The sequence below is a fragment of the Bos javanicus genome, chromosome 12 (genome assembly GCF_032452875.1).
Source record: "Bos javanicus breed banteng chromosome 12, ARS-OSU_banteng_1.0, whole genome shotgun sequence".
Classification (NCBI taxonomy): Eukaryota; Metazoa; Chordata; class Mammalia; order Artiodactyla; family Bovidae; genus Bos; species Bos javanicus.
In genome coordinates this window covers 27094497-27121853 of record NC_083879.1, presented here as the reverse complement: position 1 = coordinate 27121853, position 27357 = coordinate 27094497, and the positions used below count along the sequence as shown (strand labels likewise).

Sequence of the window (27357 nt, the reverse complement as noted above, 5' to 3'; positions counted from 1 at the left end):
AACAATTTGCATCTCCTTAGGGACTAATTCTCCTACAGGACAAATAGCAGTTGTCAAAGGACTAAGAATAATTTTGTTTACAAGCACAGATTTAGAAGCCACTAAACAAGTTTGAACATGCACTGGAGATGTGACTTTCACTCTTAAGTATCTGACTTTAAATCATTAAGTTTTAAATGCTCGTAATGAAAAACAACAGCATTTCAGCTCTTCTGATGAGCAGAAAGAAATTAGGCCTCTGTGATTCTTCTTGACCCATTAATGGGAATGCATTTTTAAGAACTCTTATTTGTTCTCACCAACTTGGTTATAAAAGCACTCAAGACTAGGAAGGGAACACTTTCTTCCTTGAATTAATTCATTTTAGTTCAAACAAATTCTGTAACCGTGAATCAATCACTTCTTTGTTCAAGACTCCATGCATACAGGCTTAAAAATATTCTTCTTGCTTTCAGAATACCTTGATTGTCACTGCCTCTGATGCAGCCTTAGTCTGAAGCAGCTATGTGTGCCCCTTTGAACTGCTAATATTTACTCAACTGCCTGGTTGCTCTTTCTCAAGTGAGATACTTTAGATTTTTTTAAAAATTCAATTTATTGCTTGAAAATCACAATTTATTCCATCCCAGACACCAACATTATTGTTCTGTTTGACTGTGTAGAAATAATTTTTGCTATAATAAACATTGTCCATTAATAAATTACCCTACTGGAAAGAGCATAAAAGATTTATCTCATCAGAGACTGTTATGTTGCTGAAGCTGCACACTCATTGTATAATATCTTACCCTAGAATTGCTTTCAAAAATAAAATAAATTAGTATTTAAATTATGCATGGCAAACAATGTTTTGATGTTTCAAATTGTAGCGAGCCCTAATGTTCGTAAGGTTATTAAATACAAATTTTAAAGTTAGTTCTAGGTACCTGCTAGTCATTGAGTTTTTTAATTGACCACTTTTTTTCTTTTGGCTTACAACATTAATTAAACACCCTCATGCTGAGAGGTTTTTGCCTCCCTCAGTGACTTTTCCTGGAATTGATGTGTTTTGACAGACAGGGGCTATATTGCAGTAGTTATAGAAGTAAAGTTGAATTAGCTATGTTCATATTCCCTGAAAATTTTCAATATCTATACACTATCTGAGCTTACATGATGGCTGTCAAAAAGACTGTTGCCTAAGACAAAGAATTGCCTTATCATTAGAGCCGATATCTTGCTAACTCATCTGTTTTATAAATAGCATCAAGCTATATCTAATGAAGTGAAAGTATCATATTTTAGAGCTCCAATGCTAGTAGCAAATGATCATGTAGAATAAGGGTTTGTAAACACAGTATCAAGCAGAGATGTGGTAGTTATTCAGATATGTGAATAATTTTAAGTATTAAGAATCTGCATGAGAGCAGTAATTTGCTAAAATAAATGATCATACTTTTTTGTTTTGTTAACACATTTTTGTAATAAGGCAAATATTTGTAATAAGATTAAGACTGGACTTTAACGAAACCTTCTTGGCAAGGTAGCAAGTTTATCTAGTTTCATGATTGCTGTGGTTATCAACTGCAGCAGAATCTCCATCAACTGTGAAAATATCTCCAAAAGAATGAATGTGTCATGACACTATCCATTCATTTACTGTATTAAGACCTAGTTAAGACAAATGCCAACATTTTTCCTCACTATCTCTAATTTGTCAGTGTGAAGAGAAATGTTTTTCTTCACTATGAATTAGGCTTCTGGAGCTTTATGGTACATAAAATTGTATGTATCCTTTTCCTTATCCTTTACTGTTTGATCCCAAATCTCCAGATATTGATTGCACTGCCTCATAAATCATTCTCCCTAAGATTTGGGCCCTGCTACTAAAATTGCTATTCGCCAAGTCATCACTTAATGGTAAGAACAAACTGATATAGTTTCAATTATCTGTAAAAACATCTTGAGCAAAACCACACGGGAATGTGCTAATTTGAATATTCATACTTGGTGTCTGATTTGAAAACTATTTGTTTATATATTTTTGTAGTTGGAAAGCATTCTCTCAAAGGTATTATTTTCAGATAATTACAAAATTCAAAGATTTTAAAGGAAAATAGAAAAGCTGTTAATTAAGTAGCTCCCATGGAAACCAGCAAAAAAGATTAACCAGAAGAGAGTAGGGTAGCTCAGATAGGACTGGATATACCAAGCTAAAGCTCCATTCTTGCCTTTGAACAAGTATATTTTTCTGCATACTTAGCTATATAACACATAGCTTGAATTTGCTTAAAATGATCTACTGTATCATTTAAAGGGATGTGGAAGTTGTTCAAGTGTAAAGTTTGTTTTTCCTGACATAGATATTAAAAATAGGTAAAGAAAAAGTGATGGGATAGAAGGCTGTTTTCTAAAACATGGCAGTTATTTTGCTGGGAAGAAAATATGAGGTCAAAGAACACTGTGTCTACTCTCCTATTTAATAAACATAAGTCTTCTCTGAATGGCCGCCAGGGCAGTCTACTGAAATGTTGGCCAGTCTAAGTGTAGAGAAGTTCCCCTCCCATGAATTATTTCTGCATCGCTTCAAAATATTGATGTTTCTGCAGTCTTTTTCTTTGAGTTCCAAAGTTGACAAGAAGAACTCATTCACATCATTTCTTGAGCATTGGTAGGATGCCGCAGAATGTAGTCAGTAGTTGTCTTTGGCACGTGAACGTCCAAGGTGACTCTAGATATAACAGCCCAAAGAGCCATGCAGTCTCTGGTATCCTTACTGAACCTTTCTCCATAGCCTTTTTTTTTTTTTTTTTTAATGGAGAGATTTCCCTCTCCTCCACTTCCTTCCTTCTTTTATTCCTTTCCTTCCTCTCTTTCTTCCTCTTTGCTTTCTTCCTTCCTTCCTCTTGCTTGTATTGAAAACATGGGAATAAATTATGTTATTGCCTTTACAACTCTTTATAACAGAGGGGGAAAGGGTGACTACCAGCTAGTCTCTTCTTTCACTTGCATCCCAGGTGGGCACTGAGGGAGAGAAGGGCCTTACCTGGCTGGTGCCAGCTTTCCTGAGTGTGGGTGTGGCTCCTTGGTGTTGCACACCCACAGCTGTAAGACGTGAGCCTGTGTGGAGCAGGCCTGGTTTCAAGATGAACCCAAGAGGGATGCAGAGGAGAATTTTCTTTCTGTTGAAGTTTTAAAGTCACATCTCCAGATGGCAAAGGGGAGAATTAGGCAGATGAGTAATAACAATAAATGTTTATGGCTGTGCTAATAAAGCTGCATTCTGTTGGTATGTATCAATACTTTATGCACCAGGAGAGTGGAGCTAAGATTCTAGGAATTCAAGAACCAAAATAGAACCTAGCTCACTTGCTGACTAGCATTTGAAGATAGAACTTTTAATTCTGCAGTTGAGGCTAAAAGGCATGACTGACAGATACTACTGGGAAGGAAAACATGTGGCTATTACAAATTATTCATGTCTGATCCTTCCTTAATGGCAAATTTTGAGATTACAAGAATAGTTGGTTTGGGGACAGGGATTCACAAAAAAGAAGGAAAGCCTAAAAAGTAAAGTCAGAGAGCTTGGTAGGTTGATGGAAATTCTCTTAGAAATTTAGCCTGTGAATAAATGAAGATTTTTAAAAATCAAATATATATGACTTTCCATGCAGTAAAGCATCATCATTCTAGTGTTTTAGTAGGACATGGTTAAGAGAGACATGATTTATGAGGAATAACCACCTATTAAAATAGTAATGGCAGTGGAATTGCCATTATTAAAATGTACTCTAAAGCTGCCAATTAAAAACGGTTACTGTGACTCTGATTCTAGAATCGACAGACAGAGAAGTGGAAGTAAATAATAGTTTAGAAACAGCCCTTAGTATATATAAAAATGTACTACATGAGAAATGAGCTATTAAATATCCAAAGGAAATGATTAGCTTATACCTAGTCCTGAGATAGTTAATATATGAGAAATAATTTGAGGAAAACTCTTGTTACAAAACATAGGTGAAACATAACAAACATCCTCTCAAATGCATAGTCGAGTTCCCAAGTAGGTGAGGGAAATCTCTAGATGTCCAAAATAAAGCCAAAGCTAACAAAGGAAGGACGAGACAGGATTGATTGCAGATATTCTGCTTGAAATTTTCCTTCTTTTTTTTCCCCTTAATTAGACTTCTTCTCAACCTTGAATCTTCAGTTTTAAGGAAACATTCCTCCTTTACTCTATTTACCTGTATCTTAGCTCTTAAAGTTTCATCGAAATGATCTTTTTATACATATTTGTCAGTCACTAGACAGTAAGCTCCTCAAGGATCCTACTTTTTAAAAATCCTTGCATTCCTAGAAGTTCACAGAAGATATGAATAGAGCAGGTGCACAAGACATGTTTGCCAAAGCACAGATAAGTTTCAAAATACAAGTAGAAATCTTAGAGCTGATAAATGTCTGTATCTGGTGTGCTTTAGTTGGACACTATTAGCCCCTCTATATTTATGGTTGGTGTTCTAAGCATTTTTTTTTGGCTGCTTAATTTTTTCACTTATTTACTTTTTTCAGCTTTATTGATATATAATTGAATAGAGCACTGTATATGTTCAAGGTGTAAAGCATAATGATTTGACTTACATATTTTATGAAATGATTGTCATAATAAGTTTAACATTCATCATCATATATAGACAAAAAATATCTTTTCCTTGTGATGAGAACTCTTAAGATCTATTCTCTTAACTTTCAAATATATCATCAGCAGTGTTGAATTGTACATTATCTCCTGTACTTATTTACCTTAGAGCTGGAAGCTCTTACTTTTTCACCACCTTTATCCCATTCCCCCTTCTTGTCCTTCTGCCCTCAGGTAACTGCAAGTGATTTCTTTTTCTAGGAAATCTTGTCTTAGGTGGCTTTATAGCTCTGAAAAGTCTTTCTTTGATGGATCCAGTCTGCTTTCCTCAGCTTCTATCATGGGTCCCAGTCCTGCCTTCTGGAGCCATGGATGTGGTCTCTCTTCTATGGAATAATGCTTCTGTTAGGAAAAGTTCGTCCCCGCTTGGTCTCCTCATAGCAGGTTCAATGTACTTCACTTGTCCATTTCTTCTTGACATCCTTTCTCACCTTTCCACACCCACGTCATCATTGTATATAGCTGTTGGTCAGCATTGTATATAGGCTGCCATAACAGAAAGCATGACAAAAGTGGTGTACACAAAATAGCTGCTTATTTTTCTGTCACATGGAAAACTAAAAAGTGGCAGCCTCGGCAGTGCCGTCAGAGGCCCAGGCTTCCCTAGTCATCCTTAGCTCGTGGACTCTGTCCTCATGCTTGATGCTGTCACGTGATTACTTCATGGCTGCTCCACCTTCAGGACGGCATCTCCATTCCAAACCAGAAGAGAAGGGTTGGGGGAAGTAAAAGGAATGTGGCTGCGGGATGTGTGCTCTTAACAGGCCTTTCTCAGGAGGCTCATAGTCTCACAGAAGTCTGATTGACAGTAACTGTATCACATAGTTGCAAGGGATGCTGGGAAGAATAATAATTCAGCTGGGCACACTTTCTCCTTCTGACTGATAGTCTTGAGACAGGTATTAAACTAAATACTCATTCTGGAGAGATTCTTTTTTCCCATACTTGTTTTTTAAATTTATAATTGCCTTTTTATTCCATCAATAGTTAAGTTAAAAAAAAAAGATAAGACTAAATAATTAGAGCTCTTCCTTCTTCTGGACCATGTGATCTGATTGCCTTCAGATGTGACGGTGATATGTCCCACTTTCTAGGACTCTGAATTTCAAATCACGTATCTTGTGGCTGCTCAAAGTATTCTTGGACTTGTCAGTCCATGTATCCTGATTTCTGTTCTAGAAAATGTAGTTGGTAGACCTCTGATTACATCCTTATTCTCTTGTGGGAGATGCTCTGATAGTTCTTCAGCTCTTTCTTATCAAGGGAGATATCAGATCTTCAAGGAGAATTATGGAGTCAGAGAACACCATGCTTGCCATTCTATTTAATGACAATGAGGAATTCCAGTAATGAGAGGGGTAAGCAATAGCACAGTCTGTAAGCCTGTATTTTTAGCCTGTGTACAAGAAGCTCACAACCTTAATTTTCACAGCAACATAAATATTATGACTATAATTAACCATGAATATTTGATGAAGTTGGAGAGCATTATCTACACTTGCTTAATATCACTGGGTGTCATTCTAAATTTTGGATGCTTTTTAAGTATGGAAATGTTCTCTGTGTGCTGCCAAATTTCTAAACAAATGCCTGGTGGAAAATTACACCTTAGCCAAAACAATAACCCAAGTAAATAGGTAATAATGGGTATGTATTTTGCACATTTAGCTCAACACACAGCATTAAAATGTCCCAGGACATTAAAGACTGATTTTTTATAAAGATGATTAAAATAAGCATAATAGCCATGCTTAACTGAGAGATTGATGCATTGTAGAGAAGTACAATTTTTTTTGCATGTGAAAAGGAGAGTTGTGCCTTGTTAAAATGCCAGGGATTCTTAAGTTGGTAAAGGGTGTTTAGTCACTCAGTTGTGTCCGACTCTTTGTGACCCCATGGACTATAGCCCAGCAGGCTCCTCTGATAATACAAATATTGACTCCTGTATATATTAAGAGTATGTTTTTTTCCTATACATACATGTGTGTTAGTTGCTCCATCATGTCCAACTCTGAAACTCCATGGACTGTAGCCAGTCAGGGTCCTCTGTCCTTGGGATTCCCCAGGCAAGAATACTGAAGTGGGTACCATTCCCTTCTCCAGGGGATCTTCCCAGGGATTGAACCCGGGTCTCCTGCATTGCAGGCAGATTCTTTACCATCTGAGCACCTGGGGCATCTTTGACAGGCACCAATTTGCAGGTGGCATTTGAGTGTTTAAAGGTGATCTAGGGATCCAAACTCTGGTAATCCACTATGTCTCTAAGGCAACTTACAGCCAAAAGGCCTTTTTCAGGGGGAAAAAAAAAATTGTGTTTACTAGATTTTTTTTCTAATTTTGCCTGTTTAAAAATTAGAAAAACATGTTCTTCAAAATGTGAATTTTCTTTATTTTACAGTAAAACTGTAAATTGCCATGAAGAGGATCTCTGATATCATGTGTTTAAAATATTAAGGCAAATATAGCCAGGTGCACTATAGCAGGTTCTCTTAGTCCTCAGAGGTGATTTCCTTCATGGTATAAATCGGTAATTTAGACTCTTAAGCCTGTGGGGTAGCACTTGGTACTTCTGGGGTCATCAGCACTGAAGACTGGCAGGCATTGGTAGACATGGCAGATTCATGATGGCTGTAGGTTCTTTGAGAGGAGGAGTCTAACAGCCTCCATCAGAATACATACTAACCTTTGACTTGCTTGACTGATACACATGGAGGAGGTGATACTACATTGGTTCTGAGGTTAGCATTTTCCAGAAAAAAAAAATAAGGAAAATAAAAAGGTTTTGTGATTTCAAATGCAATGTGGCTGAGTACTTTCTCAGCTATATCCTGTGTAGCCTGCATTCACTAAAACTCCCCAGTTTCCCTATTGTAACACATTATTGACCAGAGGTGTATTAATACATCTTTTGTTACTCAAGCATTATTGACCAGAAATGTACCAATACTGTTTTAGAGAGTGATACAAGTAATATCACTGTATGAAGTTGTTAGAGCTTAAAATTGATCAAGGTTCATTATACAGCTAATAATTGTCATTATTCTTTACATTTACATTGTCCTTATCATTTATCATTTACATTTTGCTCCATTATATTTTTGTTCCAAACTTGTGTATATTATAAACATAAAATTTTCAAAAAATTTTCAAACATTGCGGAATTTTCAATGAAGACTTTTTTTGGTGAACTTTATGTAGATTCTTTCTCTGTCTGAGCATCATATATACTAGTGTCTCAGAAAATGATAGTCCTTTAGAATATAGTTCTGACTCAGAAGATGTGAATATTAGGCTAACAAAAAGATAATAGTGTTGGTTCTGACACGGAGAGTGAAAATGAAACTCTTGGTGCTGGGGAATGAGCTGTTCCTGCTACAGAAGACTGGATCGAAGACAGCATTTCATGAAAATCAAAAGACTTTACAGGTGGGTCAGGTGTAACTATTGAATATAATAACCTGGAAAGTCTTGGTGAAACAACAGGATTAATTTTTGGCTAGCCAAAATAAAAATTACTGGCCACAGGCATTCATTTCTGCAAAAATCCCCTGGTTAATAATAAGGTAGCAGTGTAAGGAATGACTTAAATAAGTATTAACTAAACTCTAACTAAACTCAGGACTTCTAGCTTGGAAACCAAGCAAGAATTCTTTGGCAGTTTGGACTTTAACCATACGTCTCAGCTTTGAGGGTTGATTCTGATGGAGCCAATAGTACCCAGTCCTAAGTCAGTGACTGCAGAATTCGTTCCAGTGCCTGTAGTTTGTGGTATGGTGTGGTGTGTTGGTGTGGTATATGTGTGTGTCTGAGAGGGAAGGAGAGCAGTGCTGCAAGGTGCTTGGCTTGTCCCCAGGCCCTGCTTCTTGTGCCCCTGCTCTCTGCCCTCTTTCCACGCCCTTTTCATGCTGAGACCCAAGAGCAGGGTGGTAGCCTAGGGTTCAGCAGTCAAAATGGGAGAGAGTCAGGGCCCTCAACATGGCTTGAGGAAAGATAAGAGATATGGAGAGAACGAAACACAAGGACAGAATGTTTTCCTGTGTTTCCCTACATTTTGTAAAAACAATGACTACTGACTAAAAACAGAATTCCAACTGAGCTGTTTCAAATCCTAAAAGATGATGCTGTTAAAGTGCTGCACGCACTATGCCAGCAAATTTGGAAAACTCAGCAGTGGCCACAGGACTAGAAAGGTCTGTTTTCATTCTAATCCCAAAGAAGGGCAGTGCCAAAGGATGTTCAAACTACCATACAACTATGCTCATTTCACACACTAGTAAGGTTATGCTTAAAATCTCGCAAGCCTAAACTTCAACAGTACATAAACCAAGAACTTCCATGTACAAACTGGGTTTAGAAAAGGCAGAGGAACAAGAGATCAAATTGCCAACATTCGTTGGATCATGGAGAAGGCAAGGGAGTTCCAGAAAAACATCTACTTTGGTTTCATTGAGTACACTAAAACCTTTGATTATGTGAGTCACAATAGACAGTGGAAAATTCTTAGCAACAGGAGTACCAGACCACCTTCCTTGTCTCCTGAGAAACCTGAATGTGGGCCAAGAAGCAACAGTTAGAACCAGACATGGAACTGGTTCAAAATTGGGAAAGGAGTACATCAAAGCTGTATATTGTTACCTGGCTTATTTAACTTACATGCAGAGTACATCATGCAAAATGCAGGGCTGGATCAATCACAAGCTGGAATAAAGATTGCCAGGAGAAATATCAACAACCTCAGATATGCAGATGATACCACTCTAATGGCAGTGAAGAAGAACGAAAGAGCCTTTTGATGAGGGTAAAGGAGAAGAGTGAAAAGGCTGGGTTGAAACTTCGCGTTGAGAAAACTAAGATCATGGCATCCAGTCCCATCACCAAATGGCAAATAGAAGGGGGAAAAATGGAAACAGTTGCAGATTTTTGTTTTTTTGGGCTCCAAAATCACTGCAGGTAGTGACTGCAGCCATGAAATTAAAAGATGCTTGCTCCTTGGAAGGAAAGCTATGGCAAACCTAAGCAGCATATTAAAAAGCAGAGACATTATTGGAAAGGACCCTGACGCTGGAAAAGATTGAGGGCAGGAGGAGAAAGGGAAGGCAGAGGATGAGGTAGCTAGATAGCATCACCGACTCAATGGGCATGAATTTGAGCAAACTCCGGGAGATGGTGGAGGACGAAGAGACTGGCAGTCCATGAAGTTGCAAAGAGTGGGCCTGGACTTAGCCACTGAGCAACAACAACTAATAAAAGTGCCCTAACAGCACACTTAGCACAATAAAACACACATCTCTGGCTCCAGTTTTCTTTCATTCGGCCTCTGTCAGCAAAATTGTTTTGGGTTGAAGGTGCACATGAGAAATATTCCAACTGAACGATTTGCCTGCCTTGAGCCCTCTTAGGACTCCATGGCTATCCAAATGTATTTCTGATGTTTCCCAGGAGGCCAATGATTTACACAACACATCCTTCCCCAGACCCCAAAGCCAAACACTGACATATTCCAGCACTCATTTCACATTGCCTTCATCCAGGAAGTTTTCTTTGTGCACTGAACTCAAAGAATCTCTCCAAGTGCCCTCAGATAAATCTGGGCTCCTTAGTACTCTTGGTTTGAGATGTGTGCTATGGAACGGAAGTGTTTTGCTAATGCTTAGCACGACACAAAGCTGTTTCTGTAATTTCCCGTCATACATTCCTCCTGTCTTGAGCTCAGCATCTCTGTGCTGTGGGGAGAGGTACCCACAAGCACAGATGGAGCGGGAACCGAGGGAGATTTCTCTGGGGCTCAAAACTCATTCTGCCATATGCTCGCCTCTCTCCTTCTGAAATCTGTCAGCCACACCGGCCACTGGCTGGCAGAGTGACGAAGACAGAAAGGCTTTAATCACTGGGCGGGCTTCCATGACTAGCGGTCTCAATAACTTCTTTCCCTGAAAAAGACAAGTGCCAATTAGTTATTTATTAGGGGGGAAAAAGTGTATTTCTCTCTACTGTAAATTAATTTTTCCAGGAATTCTGTGTGATCCCAGAAAAGCACTGTAAATTAGCCTGTTTTATGTAATAGAGAAATGACTTTAAAATCCCTGACAGATTAAGATATAGTTTTATTACCTGTCAGTCTTCCTTTCCTTGAATGTCTCAGTGAGCATAACATTCTTTATGCATCCCTGCACAACTCAAATTACAGGCTTGCTTATTTTTTATTTTAAACATAAATAAAATTTATTATCACCAGAGCAGTCATGAGTCTCAGCTTTTTATACTATCAGACCTGTAGAGTGTGAAAGAAATTTTATTCTTATGCCTCTGGTAGCTTTACAAAATGTTCAAGCCCATCTTCAGTTTTTGTTCCTTCTTTATTTCCTCCTATTCTTTCCCAGTTTGTGTTAAAATACAATAAAAAGGCCCAAATTATCTTAATTCAATATCCCTGTGTTTAATACTTGCTTCCAGATAAATTACAGTTTGATGAATTTTAAGGAATCAACTTTTAAGTTTCAAATGGCACCCCACTTCGGTCAAGTTAATGTTATTAAAATGGCAAATAAAAGACTTTTCCAGACAAAAAAGGCAGCTCATCCAAGAATCCCTTACTGGATGTCTTCCTTCAGCTCGGGGACCATGACATGAGTTCACTCCTACAATCACAGAAGCAATCATTTTGGCCAAGAGTAGTGACTCTGTTATTGAGTAAAAATGGCCCACGAAGTGTTTCATGGAATAGGCAGTGATTGTCCCCCACGTCTACTTAAGAGATGAGAGGTATCCCAATGATGTTACTTCACACTGTCTGAAAAATGACCTGAAGCTTAGATATTGATGAAGAAGTCACTGGATGTTCTTTCTGCTCTTGGCTCTCTATCGGGTAGGTTACTTTGCAACTTGCAGGGACAAGATCAACTGTAGACTTTTGTCCACTAGAAATGCAAATAATCTCTGTCCAGTGGACCAGATAGCCCCCAAATTATGGCTGATCCCTCTCCAAGTCATTAATCAGGTTTCTATCTAACCCAGCACTAACCTTATCTTAACAGTTTCAGGTTCTCCACGGCTCTGTGGACTGGGCTTTATGTTATGCTGTTTCCCTCTTTAACAAATTAAATATAATATTTGACACATTTTTATTTTACATCTGTATGAGAGTCACAGTTTTACCTTTTTAAAACTTACACTTTAATAATTACTTTATCCCATCATGGATTCAATATCCATCAATTTATTTTGGCATTCCCCCTAATCTATTTATATGCCTTTGTTTGATCTGTTCTCTAAATTCTTGTTTTATTTTTGTGTAAATTCTGTGCATCTTGTTTATCATTGTATTCAGTTCAGTTCAGTCGCTTAGTTGTGTCCGAACCTTTGCAATCCCATGAATAGTAGCACGCCAGGCCTCCCTATCCATCACCAACTCCTGGAGTTCACCCAAACTCATGTCCATCGAGTCAGTGATGCCATCCAGCCATCTCATCCTCTGTCATCCCCTTCTCCTCCTGCCCCCAATCCCTCCCAGAGTCTTTTCCAAAGAGTCAACTCTTCGCATGAGGTGGCCAAAGTACTGGAGTTTCAGCTTTAGCATTAGTCCTTTCAAAGAACACCCAGGACTGATCTCCTTCAGAATGGACTGGTTGAATCTCCTTGCAGTCCAAGGGACTCTCAGGAGTCTTCTCCAATACCACAGTTCAAAAGCATCAATTTTTTGGCGCTCAGCTTTCTTCACAGTCCAACTCTCACATCCATACATGATTGCTGGAAAAACCATAGCCTTGACTAGACAGACCTTTGTTGGCAAAGTAATGTCTCTGCTTGTATTACCTTCTTAAATTTAAAGAAATGCTTTAAAATTCTGCTTTGCTGATAGTGTTCTATTTAATTCATATCATATGCTATACCAGACTCAATCTTTAATGTCAGAAGAGTGCTAGATGTGTGTAGTTGGACACCATTAGGAACCACCTCTCTTTTTTCTAACTGCTTTTCTCTGGGCTTTTCTAAGCTTTGATATGTCTTTATGAAAGCTGGGTGAAGAGAACTTTTTGTTTCTGAATGTAGTCAAGAGCAAAATTATCAGAGAGGGAAAAAGTGGAAGAATTTTCATGCTGTACTAGATGCTTGACATACTTAACTTGACATAATCGTCAGGATACCCAGTAAATTATATGTACTATCACCATTCACAGTTGAAGTAATTGATACTTAAGCCAGTACATCTGGGGAGTGGTAGACCCTAGATCCGATCCTAATTCTGTCCAAAGTCCATGTACTTTCTGTGATTCAATATTACTTAAATGAACTTGACATTCTCATTGCAATTAACACACTGTGGGTACAGTAAGATAAGGTGCCCCTGTGTGGGCTGACAACACACTGAAAGTGCTGTTCAGTTCAGTTCAGTTCATTCACTCAGTCATGTCCAATTCTGCCACCCTGTGGACTGCAGCACGCCAGGCCGCCCTGTCCATCACCAACTCCAGAAGTCTGCTCAAACACATGTTGGTTGGTGATGCCATCCAATCATCTCATCCTCTGTTGTCCCCTTCTCTTCCCAACTCCAATCTTTTCCAGCATCAGGATCTTTTCAAATGAGTCAGCTCTTCGCATCAGGTGGCCAAAGTATTGGAGTTTCTGCTTCAGCATCCATCCTTCCAATGAATAATCAGGACTGATTTCCTTTAGGATGGACTGGTTGAATCTCCTTGCAGTCCAAGGGACTCTCAAGAGTCTTCTCCAACGCCACAGTTCAAAAGCATCAATTCTTCGGCGTTCAGCTTTCTTTCTAGTCCAACTCTCACTTCCATACATGACTACTGGAAAAACCATATAGCTTTGACTAAACGGACCTTTGTTGGCAAAGTAATGTCTCTGCTTTTTAATATGCTATCTAAGAATATGCTGACCTGGTGTCAAAATCACCAGGTCAGGTCAGGATTGTGTCTTCAGGGTTACTAGGCTTGGGAAGCATCAAGCTCTGCTATTCTTTTTCTTGTTTTAGCCTTGATACCTTTTGATGTGTATATAAGCCTTTAAGATCACATACATGGATGGGCCCAAGTATTGCTGCAATTCGAAGGACTCATACAGTGGTAAAAATTGGGCATTAGTAGATGCTGGTGAATTAAACCGGGCAGTCCCAACAAATACGTTGGTCTGTACATGGGAGAAGTATCAAGAAAACAAAATGAGGTGTCCAGATTTATTAGATACAGTAAGATGGTTGGAAGAGCAATAAAAAAATAGCACCATTCATAATCATTATTCACATGTGTCTCTGGTTTGTGGATCTGATTGGATATTTTAATTTCCCTTTTGATTCTTTTTTATGGGAGGCAATCTTTATTTGCTGAAAGAGCCCCTGCAGACCCAAGTGGTGATGTATTAATTTGTTTCCTTCAGCATCACCCATGATAAGAGATGACTTTGCTTTTCCTCTATTTTATGCAAATATAATTGCTAAATTATTGAATTAGCAAATAAAAGTAATTGGATTAAAGAATGTAAAGAACACACTGTTTATTGAATATACATCAATATCTGTGCTTTCAAAGAATTCGAGTGAAGTTCTAAAACCTAATGTCCTTTCAAATTCACATTTTTGCCTTTCCACTCAATTTTATTTGCTGGGTTTAAAAAAAGAAAAGACTTTCACACTAAGGACAATAAAGTAGAGATAATGTGCAAATTTTCTTCTTTCAGAGGATGTGAATGGATGAATATATGTTTCTAATTTTCAGAATAAATGTGTTTCTTTTCCAAGACTCTTAGTAGTTACAAACCTTGCAACTTTGCTTAGAGAAGATATTCAGGGCAAAAATATTTCTATGAGATTCATGGAAGAGAAAAATGATGAATCATCTCAATTCTAATGTGGAAATGATTTTTCTCTAGCTTTCCTTGTACTGTGAAGAGAGAGCTCTACACCTGCCACAAACTATATTTTATCTTGTGTTTAAGAGAATAGAAAAGATGCTGCTATTTATTCCTGAAAATAGGACTTTTGCATTCACATCCCTCTCCCTAACAGAAATTCAGCCCAGCCTGAAATGAAGGTCACATCAAGAACCAAAGATATTTCAATTCTAAAGATGGATAATCACAACAGTTTTTTTAAATTTCAGTTATAAAAAAGTTTTGCATGAAATCACGCATGCGAATCTTGTACTGGAGAGCAAGCCTAATATTTGCCATCAGGGTTTGGGAAATACTGATATCTTGAGAGGATTAATGTCTTAAGATCTTGCTATCTTAAAATCTTCAGCTAATTAATAAAAAATGTAGTGATATTAAATTACTTGACACTAACAGCAAATAAGACTCCCTGTGGAAAATACAGGGAATTATTTGATCTAGATTCTGACAACTGGGTGAAAAAGCTGAAGTGTGTAACTGGAACAGAGCCCACATGGAGAGGTTGACCATAAAGTCCTCATTTTATGTAGCCCAGTTCATCCAGGTTGCCAGAACAACCAAATCTGGGCAGACTGAATTTAATTAGTATTTGAAGACATTTATTAAACATCCATTTCATCCAAGAGATACAGTGGTTCCCCCTTATCCATAGGGTATACGTTTCAAGATCCCCAGGGGATGCCTGAAGCTGTGGATAGTACTGACTCCTGTATATATTAAGAGTATGTTTGTTCCTGTACATACTTATCTGTGTTAAAGTGAATTTTCTAAATTAGGCACAGTAAGGGAACATCATCCAAATTGCCAGCATCACTACTCTGGCTCTTGGGGGTCATTATGAAGCAAAATAAGGGACTTGAACACAAGCACTGTGATGCTGGGACAGTGGCTCTGATAAGCAAGATGGCTACTAAGTGACCGATGGGTAGGATGCGCCAGGTGAAGGGATGTTCCATGTCCAGGTGGATGGAGTGGGCTGGTGGGCATGTCATCATGCTCCTCTGAACAGTGCTCACATGAATTGTCTATCTCTGGAATTTTCCATTTAATATATCTGGACTGAAGTTGACTGCAGATAAGAAGGGACTGTATTATACTTCTCATTGCATGAAGATCACTAGTCAGCTTCTTTGCTGTTACCCATGAGGACTGACAAGTCTGCTACCTGCTGACCTTTATCTCTGAATCTCTCACTTGCTCTGTTGTAATCACATAACCTCTGTCCTTGAATATACCAAGTTTTTTTTCCCCCCCACTTAAGAATATTCATAACTGCTCTTTCTTTGCCTGGAGCCCTCTTCCCAGTCCATGGGGCTGACATCTTCTTATCATTTCAGATCAGATCAGTCGCTCAGTCGTGTCCGACTCTGCAACCCCATGAATCACAGCACGCCAGGCCTCCCTGTCCATCACCAACTCCCAGAGTTCACTGAGACTCATGTCCTTCGAGTCAGTGATGCCATCCAGCCATCTCATCCTCTGTCATCCCCTTCTCCTCCTGCCCCCAATCCCTCCCAGCATCAGAGTCTTTTCCAATGAGTCAACTCTTCGCATGAGGTGGCCAAAGTACTGGAGTTTCAGCTTCAACATCAGTCCCTCCAATGAAAACCCAGGACTGATCTCCCTTTGGATGGACTGGTTGGATCTCCTTGCATCCAAGGGACTCTCAAGAGTCTTCTCCAACACCACAGTTCAAAAGCATCAATTCTTCGGCACTCGGCCTTCTTCACAGTCCAACTCTCACATCCATACATGACCACAGGAAAAACCATAGCCTTGACTAGACGAACCTTTGTTGGCAAAGTAATGTCTCTGCTTTTGAATATGCTATCTAGGTTGAGCTTAAAACATCTCTCCGGAGAGCCATTCCTTGGCCAATGAAATTGGACTCCCCACCCGTCTATAGTCATCCTTCACTCCTTTCCTCTATTTAATTTTATTCTTATGAGTTGGCAGTATTGAAATTAGTCTAGTTTACTTATTATGTATAGTTTGTTTCCAGATTAAGATGAAATTTCCAGAAAAAAGGGATCTTATGTATCTTATTCACTAGGCATCCAGGACTATGCCTCACTCAGGGTGTGCTCACAAAGAAACCTGGAAAGATACAGCTCAGAGCTTATAAATTTAGAACAAGAGAGACAAACAGACATTTATCCTAAAAAGGAGAAAGTTGACAGTTTTGCAGGAGAATAGAATTGCCAGTGGGGATTCCTGTGAGGAAATAATCATTTCCAATTGCAGAATCAGGTATCTTCACCAAAAGAGTAGGATTTCAAATGTGCCGTGAAATGGATATATTTGAACATACAGATAGAAGGGAAGGATGATCTAAGTCTTTTCAGATAAGCAACAGTATGAAGTAAGCCAAGATTGGAGAACAAGAGTGAGCTTATTCAGGGACAGGAATATACTCGAGTTGTAAATGAGTAAGTGACTTCAGACGGAAACAGAAATGTCTTACATCTTGGCTCCCGCGTCCCACAGGTGGATTACTATTATAAACTCAACTGTGTCTCTTCCCCCAAATTCATATGTTGAAGCCCCTTGACCCTAGTACCTCAGAATGTGACTGCATTTGGAGACAAAGCCTTTAAAGAGGAAGTGCAGTCCAAGTGGAATTCTTGGAGTAGATTCTAACCTGTATGTTTGGTGTCCTGATAAGAAGAGGAGATTGGAACACAGACATGCACAGAGCTGAAGAAAGACCTTGTGAGGACTCAGCAAGAACACGCCATCTGTGAGCCAAGGAAAGAGGCCCCAAGAGAAGCCCAACCTGCCGATACCTTGATCTGAGACTTCCAGCCAGTAGAACTGTGAGAGAATAATGTCTTATTGAAGTCTCCCAGTCGGTGGTATTTTATTAGGGCAGCCCCAGCAAACTAAAACTGTCACCTTGAGAATTTTAACCTCTCTCTGTTCTGTTGCCTGCAAAATATTCGTAACACTGCAGAGATAGTGAAAGAATCAAATGAGATAAGAATCATTAAAGTTCTTTTAAAACTAGAATACATTTAGAGCCAGAAGATAGCCAGAAAATAGTCACAGTAGCTGCTGTTAGTTTCTCTTGCTTTTCCCCCCTTGACTTCAATAGTCACAAGAACTATGGGGTTAGTCTAGTTTAAGACATTTGTAGCACAGTTGACAAGCCCAAGGCTTTCCCTGGAAGGAGATGTATTACACAGAGAAAGGCTGGAGGAAACAGAAGAGAAAACAGCTCTTTGGTCTGTGCTTTGTTTCTGCTCTAACTTCTTCCACAACCACAGAGCCGGGTTTACACTGACCAGAGACCAACAGTGTGCCTTCTGACTGACCCTCTCACCAGGCTTGCACTTGAGTTTTTAATGTTTATTTTTAATTGGAGTCTAGTTGATTAACAAAGTTGTGTTCATTTGAGGTATACAGCAAAGTGATTCAATTATACATACATGTTTCTATTTTTTTTCAAATTCTTTTCCCATTTAGGTTATTACAGAATATTGAGCAGAGTTCTCTGTGCTACACAGTAGGTCCTTGTTGATTATCTGTTTTAAATATAACAGTATGTACGTGTCAGTCCCAACTGCCAATCTATCTCTCCCCCAACCCCAAACTCCCGCCCTGGTCACCATAAGTTTGTTCTCAAAGTCAGTGAGTCTGTTTCTGAGCTTCTTAAGGACTGTCTATTCAAACTTCCAGCATCTGTGCCTGGCTCAGGGCTGACCCTCAATCAGTCAGTTAGCGAATGTCACTGAAGTGTTTGCATTGCCTTTTCTTACCGTTTATTATCACAAGAGATAGTGTAAAAAGTGGAAATTGGAGTCAAACTCAGGCCTGAGTTTGAGTTTAGGATTCAGACTTTTCCAACCTTGTGACCGTGTGTATTTGCAGGTCCTGTTGGAGACCTGGTTTTCTCCTTTTGGCAATGTGAGATAGAAATGGCCACCTCATCATTGGTTTTAAAGATTAATATCAGCAATACATGTAAAGTATGCAGTACAGCCCTAGCACTTAGCTGATGTTGAATGTTGTATTTATTATTGTTGTTCTGTATTTATTATTGTTGTCTACTCTCTTTGTACCGGTGTGATCTGCTACACCAGCTCTGCAAGGCAGGGTCCTTGTTGTTCCATTTTATCTGTACTGTACACTGTGAAACCAGCACTCATCATTGATTAGTTGATCTTTTTATCGAGCAGACTAGTAATGAGGACTGCTGAGAGCTCATTTCTCCTTGTAAATAAATCCATAGGTAATCGGGAGCTCAGAGCCTATTTGGTAAGAAAGCTTTCCTTGATCAAAGACACTTATCAGATTTGCAATGCCAACCAACGCTCCTGTTTTTCTTTATGGTTCTTTGATTCTTTATATATAATTTGCATAAACTAAACCAGACAGCCAGATCACAGTGAATTTTGCTTAATTGCAGGCAGGCTTTTCACTTCTACGTTTTAGTCTGTTGAGACAATCCAGAAGCTACCCTGGGGTACCTATTTGCTTATTCCTCTAATTAAGCAAAGCTGGCTATAGCCTAGAATGCCAGCCTCAAACGGGGATTCTGTTTCTGCAGCGGTGACCTCTGTGCAACCCCGCAGCACATTACGGCATTCGAATTGTGGGCGGAAACCGCTGCTGCATCGTGCGTGCTCCAGGCTGTGTTTCTGGACGGTCACGTCGCCCGGGAAGTCAGGCTAATTTATCATCCCTGCCAGGCGCTTGCAGGGCCGCCTGAACAGAAAAATATCAGGAAGCAGGGAGTGATGAAGCCACAGAAGAATCAGGAGGAAGGGACGGAAAGGAGGCGTGGGGGAGGAAGTGCGGAAACAGGAGCGTCTGAATGCCCAGAAGGACAGGCCCTGAGTCATATTTCTGTTTCTGATGAGACGGCATCGCGGTGACAAATCTGGGCCTCCTGGATCCCCATGTATCCTAGAATCTATTTTAACACACAGAGTGTTGCAGTTACGGCCCGCATTTATTCACTCCTCCCCGCATCCTCGCCCTTAGAATCCCTCCCACACTCAGGGGATGGTAGTAAATGGGACATAAGCAGAAACTTGGAAAGCGTTTGTGCTTTGGGGTGTGTCCTCTTATTGCTCTTGGAACCCTGAGACTGTCGTGTGAAAAGACCTGGAATGAACTCCACATGGAGGCAGAGCCCTGTCAACGCAGCTGTCCCATCCAAGGCCTTGTAAACTAACGGGCCTCAACTGGCCCAACAGACAGGTCAGTGAGTCCAGTTAAGAAGAGACAAGCCTGCCTCCAGACCAGAAAAGCCCAGCTGAGCTCAGTCCAGAGTACCAGCCTGCAGGAAGTTTGTTACATAGCAAAAGATAACTGATCAATGCTCTGATGCTTGACTTATCTGTCCAAGTCAGGAATCATCTTAGTTCAGTGATTCATGAGGGTTTTTAAGACTCCAGTTGAAAAATTCCATTCTAAAATAAGAAAGCAGTTTAAAAAAAAAAATAGGGCAACCGAGTATATTATCATCATTTGATAAGGGCATTTTCCAGAATAGTCTCTCCTTGTGACTTTCAGAGACATCCGTGAGGTGAGATGGGTATGGGGGAAAGACTTAAAATAACAGTGCTAAAAGGAAGTGGCATTGCTGAAGCACAGCGGCATTTTGAAACCAGAGGATCTTGAAATTCCGTAGCTAAGTGGATCACAAACGTGATGCCATGGACACTTGCACCATCGAAGGATAATCCATCCTGACTCTCTTGCCTCCCAAATATAATGTTTAAAGGAACTCCATTTCAAATTCCTGGCTCCTTTCTCATGCTCCCCGTGTTTTGAGTTGAGGTGGTGAGTGCGGATAAAAGCAAGAAAAACAGATTATTTCTTATTTGCACTTTAGGGTTTGTTCATTCAACTCATTCATTTGCTCAGCAAATACCTTATGAACCTCTGGTTTCTGCCAGGCTCTGTGCTGCTTTGGAAAGCCTGCCGATAACTTCACTGGATGGGCCGAGAAAACAGTTATCAGAAAACTGGTTCACAGCTGCTAGCAAACAACCTGCCAGCCACTTCAACTTCATAATTAATTAAAATAAGGGCATTTTGCATATTTTCTGACAGTCCTTCCTAGGGAGGACTGCCCTAGGGAGCAGGTGATCCTGGATAAGAGACCTGGCCAGGGCCTTTTCCTCTGCTAATGTATTGATATTCACATGAAATAATGATACATGAGTAAGCATTTAGACAGAACGCACCCTGTGGCTCTGCATTGTTAGGACACTTTACCCCTCCTAAGTGATCACCGAGGTACCTTCAATCAGTGGAGCCCTATGAGGGGACACACCAGGCAGTACTAGAGAGAGGAGACCCATCTGGTATCACAGGGCCGCCCATGAAGTGACCTTGGAGGAAGATGAGAGATGCTGTGACTGCTGGTCCCCAGGAGGCTGCCCCAAGTGTGTCTTAAGATGTCTAAACAAATATTCCATTATCTTCTAGGGCAGACTGACCCTGAAGCCTGATTCAAAACAGCCACATTTTTATGGCTCACAAAGCGTCGTCTGAGAATTACCAGTGCTGTTTCTCTTCCCCCATAACATGACGTTAGAGCCTTTGGTACGCATCTCTAGAAATGAGAAGACATTGACACTTGTTATTTGTTGGGAAGGGAGGAGACTCATTTTTTAATGTATTTTAGAATTTATATGTGTTATTACATATTTTCATCCCTATGTATCAAAGAGATCCTATGAAAATAATAAGGGAATCACGTAGGGCCAGGAGACATATCCTTCTCCTTCTTACTTGAGAACAAGGGCACAAGAAAATCTCCCTCCTCCTGTTCATTTTATGTGTCAAACTTGACTGGGCCACAAGGTGGCCAGACGTTAGTCAGACGTTACTTTGGTGTGTCTGTGAGAATGTTTCTGGAGAAGATGACCATGTCATCTATAGACTGAGTTGAGCAGATTGTCCTCCCTAATGTGGGCAGCTCTCGTATCCACTGAAGACAAAATGGCCCAGTAAAAGGGAGCTCCCCCATGTGACTGCTGAGCTGGGACACTGGCCTTTTCCTGCCTTTGGACTTGAACTGAAACTTGGGCTCTTCTTGGGTCTCGAGCTGTCATACTAGAACTATGAGAACCATTCGGTCGGCTCTCCTGGGTCTTGCTGACTTGCTGACTGCAGATCTTAGACTTCTCAGCCTCCATATCTTCACGTGAACCCACCGTACTCAGTTGCTTAGTCATGTCTGATCATTGCAGCCCCAAGGACCCTAGCTCGCCAGGCTCCTCTCTGTCCATGGGATTTTCCTGGCAAGAATACTGGAGTGAATTGCCATTTCCTTCTCCAGGGGATCCTCCCGACTTAGGGACTGAACCTTGGTCTCCCTCATCTCCTGCATTTTGGGTAGATTCTTTACCACTGAGCCACTGGGGAAGCCCATGTGAGCCATGCTTTTATAATAAATCCATATACATTTTCACATATATAGGATATGCTATATATGTACTTAATGTGTGCGTCGCATATAATACATAATTTACATACATATGTGTACTTATGCATACACACACCACATCTTGTTGGTTCTGTTTCTCTGAAGAACCCTGGCTAACATACTCCCTTTCCTCAGAGGAACCTGACTTCTGAGCTCCCTCACTTCCTCCTTGTCTCCTGCAGGTGTTCTGTCGCTCACACTTCTTTCTGCCCACTCCCTTGCACCTTTGCCTTGCAGCCCATCCCGCCCTCATATGAGGGCACTCGTGACCACACACCCAGGCCTGCTCTCTGCTTCCTCTGAGATCACAGCCTCCCCAGGAGGGGAAGTCGCACAGCCCAGGAGTGACTTGAAGGCTACAATAGAATTGAAGCTAACCCCCAGGGAACAGGGGCAGAGCCCAGAATGAGCGGTTCTGGTACGTGGGCAATGATGTGTCCATGCCCCAGCAAAGGGAAACCAAGGACCTCTCTGAACCATTTGCTTATTTCTCTAGCAAAACCCTTTCTTCCAATTATTACAAGGGTGTATGGCATTGTATTTTAGCCACATCAGATTCTGAATAGGTAGAATTAAGACTGATGAAGCTTTGATGAAACATATGAGCTGTATATTAGAGGACAGTGCCACAGGATTGGCTGAACTTCAATTTATGTTACCATGAATATAAGTACTGGTATATATTGCATCGTGAAATATATATACTTACCAGTTTACATGTTTATTATGGATTTTCAAGCTAAAAATTTCCCCTAGAATAGGGATTATCATTCCCACCATATTCCCTTTTGCTGCTAAGTCGCTTCATTCGTGTCCAACTCTGTGCGACCCCATAGATGGCAGCCCACCAGGCTCCCTCGTCCCTGGGATTCTCCAGGCAAGAACACTGGAGTGGGTTGCCATTTCCTTCTCCAATGCACTGCAGCCAACCAGGCTCCTCCATCCATGGGATTTTCCAGGCAAGAGTACTGGAGTGTGGTGCCATTGCCTTCTCCGATATTCCCTTTTTGGGATGTCAAACACCACAGGGGTGACTTGACAATAACTATTCTTCATCATATCAGTGGCATCATTATCAATATCATATTCAGAATAACCAAGTGGTATAAGCTCAGAAGTCATACTTCCTGGGTTTGAATCCTGGCTTTGTTTTGAGGCCATGTAACAATAGACAATGACTATACTCAATCTGAGTTTTCACATGGACAAAATATGGATGCAAATAATATTGTACCTAGGCTATTGTAAGGAATAAGCAACATAAAACACAAATGGATTAGCAGAATGTCTGATATGTGATAAATAATCAATAAATATTAGCTGCTATTTTTATCATTACTGAAATTTATATTTACATAATGCTTTACAATATAATCCATTCACATTTAATAATTGTTGATATAATTGGTATATTTGCTTTCTCTCTTTTTTGACATGTTCTTTGTTCTTTGATTTCCTCTTTTTTGCTTTTTGGGTCTATCAAATATTTTTAGAATTCCGTTTTGTCTCTTCTATGGAATTTCCAGATAAAACCCTTTGTGTTTATTTTTTACCACTTCTTTTAGAGACTACAATACTCAACTTCAACTTTTTACATTCAAATATTAAACTATTTCATAAACACTGTAAAATCTTACAGCAGTTTAATTCCGTTTTCTCCCTGCTCTTATGCTTTTCTTGTTTCATAATTAACTTCTATACATACTATAAAACAAAGGATACTTTATTAATTTTGCTTTAAAGTTAAAAAAACCTCTTAAAATATGTACCTATGTATATATTAGTATGACATGTATATAAAGTTTTAAAAATATTTCAATAACTTTTATAAACAATTTAAAAATAAATTTTCATGATTTTTCTCATATTTGCCCTTTTTGGTTCTCTGCATTTCTTAATATAGATTTGGACATTCTTTTGGTGTCATTTTCCCTTTCTGTGAAAAAGTTTCTTAGATCGTTCTTTAGGGCAGTTTTTCTGGCAAAGGGTTTTTCGGTTGTTTATATAAAGAAAATTATGGTTTTGGACTTTGTTTTTGTTTTGGCTGCGTTGGGTCTTAGTTGCAGCATTTGGGATCTTTGTTGCATCATGCAGGATTTTTCGTTGCAGCACTAGGGCTCTCTAGTGGTGACATGCAAACTTAGTTGCTCTGTGGTACATTAGGATTTTAGTTCCCGGTCAGGGATCGAACCCATGTCCCCAACATTGAAAGGTGTGTTCTTAACCACTGGACCACCAGGGAAGTCCCTGACATTATGTTTGCTGTGCTGTTGCTAAGTCACTTCAGTCATGTCCAACTCTTTATGACCCCATGGACTGTAGCCTGCCAGCTCCTCTGTCCATGGGATTCTCTAGGCAAGAACACTGGAGTGGGTTGCCATGCCGGTCTCCAGGGGATCTTCCCAAACCAGGGATCAAACCTGAGTCTCCTGTGGATCGTGCATTGAAGGCAGACTCTTTACTGCTGAGTCACCGGAGAAGCTAAAATTATGTTTATTTTCATTTAATTTTTAAATATAATTGCATTGATATAAAATTCTAGGTTGACACTTTTCCCCCAGCATTTTAGAGATGTTCCATTATCTTCAGACCTCCATTGTTTCTGAGAAATCAGTTCTGAATCTTATTTTTGTTCCTCTGAAGGTGGTAGATCTTATCCTGACTGCTCTTAAGATATGTTCTTTATCTTTGATTTTCAGCATTTTAACTATGATATTCCAGTGTGTGGTGATTTTCTTTTCTTTCTTTTTTTAACTTAAGATTCACTGAACTTCTAGGGTCTGTGGGTTATGTCTTTTATCAATTTGGGAAAATTCTTGGCCATTATCTGTTCAAAATTGCTTCACCCTATTTTCTCTCTCATCTGCTTCTGGGACACACATTACTTGTGTGATAGATCATTTGCTATTATCCCATATATCTCAGATGCTGTGCTCTTTCTTCTTATTCTTTTCACTCTGTGTCCTTCAGTTTGGATAATTTCCATTCTTCAAGTTACTAAAACTTACTTTCGTTTGACCAGTGTGTTATGAAGTCCATTCAATGAAGTCTACATTTATGAAATATTTTCTATCTAGAATTTTCATTAACTTTTTTAAAACTACTTCCTCTCTGCTAAAATTCCCATTTCAGCATGTTCATTTTATCCACTACATCTTTGAACATTCTTATTATAGTTATTTTAAAGTCCTTTCTGATCATTACAATCAGCCATCTTGAGTCTATTAAAACTATTTAACTATTTACTCTTCTGACCATGATTCTCACTTTCTTGCTCCTATTTGTATAATATTTTTTATTGAATATATAACATTGTATATAAAATAAAAGTTGTAAAATAACATTTACCCTAGAAAAAGAGCATAAAAAGAGTTGCCAAGCTACTAGTATGTGTGAGGAAGGGATAGTGTAAGGTCAATTTAATCTGCAGTTAGGCTGGGTCTGCTGAAGGTTTAGTTGAATGCAGCTGACTACGTTTTCCAATGTTTCGAAGGGAGGATCCGTGGTTCCACTTCAGAAAGGCTTGGGATCTGAGCACTGGCAGGATTCGAGTGGTCATTTTTTGCTTTCCAGCCCAACTGTCAAGTTTTTGGGTTGCTGGTAACTCTTTTTTCTCTCTCCGGCTTTCTGCACCTTTTGAGACCTCTCCTTGCCTGGCTTGCTATCCTGCTCTTGCTTCTGGAAGGTCACTGGAGTGTGCTTAGTGCAGACCTGGAATGCCTGAGGGCTTCTCTCCTGCCCACCCCTGCCCTGCCCTGTGCCTTTGGCGCATACTCCCAGTCTCCCAGTTGGCTGTGTGTTAAAACCTCACTTGTGGCTAGAACTCTTTGGAATTTTAATCTTGATGCCAGCCGCCATGCAGTCATTAAAAGTTTGACACAGTTCCACCTGGCTTCCCTGCATCTCCTTCTATGAGGAATCTTTTCTCTTCTCATCTTGCTGCCAACAAGGAAAGCAGCTACAAATCTCTTCTTCTTTAGGAAGTGTTTGTCACCTCCTGGAATGTAGTTCATTTAGGTTTTCTTCTTTATTCTTTTTCACATTCAGCCATCTGATGATTTTTAAAAAGCCCTGATTTTGTAAATTAACTGGCTTGTTCTAGCTGTTAGCCTAATATTTTTTTATACTCACAATCTCCTGGTAAATATATGAGACTATTTCTCATATAAAACACAAAGGCTTGCAATACATTTTTAAATGAATAATGAGTGAATGAATGGATGAATACAGAAATCGAATGAGTGAACAGATAAATTAAGAAAAGACCACATTAGTTCTCCAAACCAGGGGGTTTAGAATAGAAAGAATATTTCCACTGTAAGTTCTCCCCTAAAATACAACAAAGTATCGTGAAGAGTGCAAAGGTCAGCTGCCACCTTCTCACCATGTGTGGCCACCCTTGCAATCAGACTTGTCAGGCCTGTTCCAGAGGCATTGCTGGAGAATTTGGTCTCCCCACAGGGCAAGCACTGAGCACGTGATTATGCGTTGGAAGGAATACCTCAAACAGAACAGAAAAAGAGTGTGTGGTCAATTTTAGAATAGTTATACACTTTTTGGACAGATGTGTGCTTGTAAACTAGGATCGTCTCTATATTTCTAATATTCAACAATAGTTCATAATGTGTCAGTTATAAAATTCTCACTCTATGATGAGGAAGGCAGATTCAGAGGGGCCACACAGCCAGTAAGATGCATGCTGCTGCTGCTGCTGCTGCTGCTAAGTTGCTTCAGTCGTGTCCGACTCTGTGCGACCCCATAGACGGCAGCCCACCAGGCTCCCTTGTCCCTGGGATTCTCCAGGCCAGAACACTGGAGTGGGTTGCCATTTCCTTCTCCAATGCATGAAAGTGAAAAGTGAAAGTGAAGACACTCAGTCATGTCCGACTCTTAGTGACCCCATGGACTGCAGCCTACCAGGCTCCTCCGTCCATGGGATTTTCCAGGCAAGAGTACTGGAGTGGGGTGCCATTGCCTTCTCCGAGTAAGATGCATAGTTGGACTTAAATCTTTGCTTTTCTTGCTAAGTCATGAATGCAAGTTATCCTAAGTTTAATTCCTGATGTGTAGCTAACACCACAAGCATTTTTAAAAAACACTGTCCAGTGGATTTGCAGACAATCCATTGAGACAACTGTACAGGTGTTATTATTTTCTTTTAGAGAAAGAGAGGCCACATTGATACTAAATAACTTGTTCAGTCCAGAACCCAGGAAGCTCTGATCCAAAGTCAAGTGTTTCTTCTTACACATCTCACTGCTTCTCATAGTCTCTAGCTTAAAGGTTCAAATAACAGGACTTCCCTGGAGATCCAGTGGTTACACCTTCACCTTCC

The 27357-nt window shown here is 39.8% G+C and overlaps 1 long non-coding RNA gene across 2 annotated transcripts in view; it reads right to left on the bottom strand.

Moving 5' to 3' along the window:
• The window catches only part of LOC133258319 (uncharacterized), a 594951-nt gene that overhangs the window by 50502 nt on the left and 517092 nt on the right, over positions 1 to 27357 (bottom strand). Inside the window, exon 10 of one of the 2 annotated variants that reach the window (XR_009739929.1) lies at positions 5985 to 10605. The exons of the other annotated variant lie outside the window; for it this stretch is intronic. This is a non-coding gene — a long non-coding RNA (uncharacterized LOC133258319). Of the gene's footprint in view, positions 1 to 5984; positions 10606 to 27357 lie in introns of those variants that run through there. 2 annotated transcript variants of the gene reach the window in all.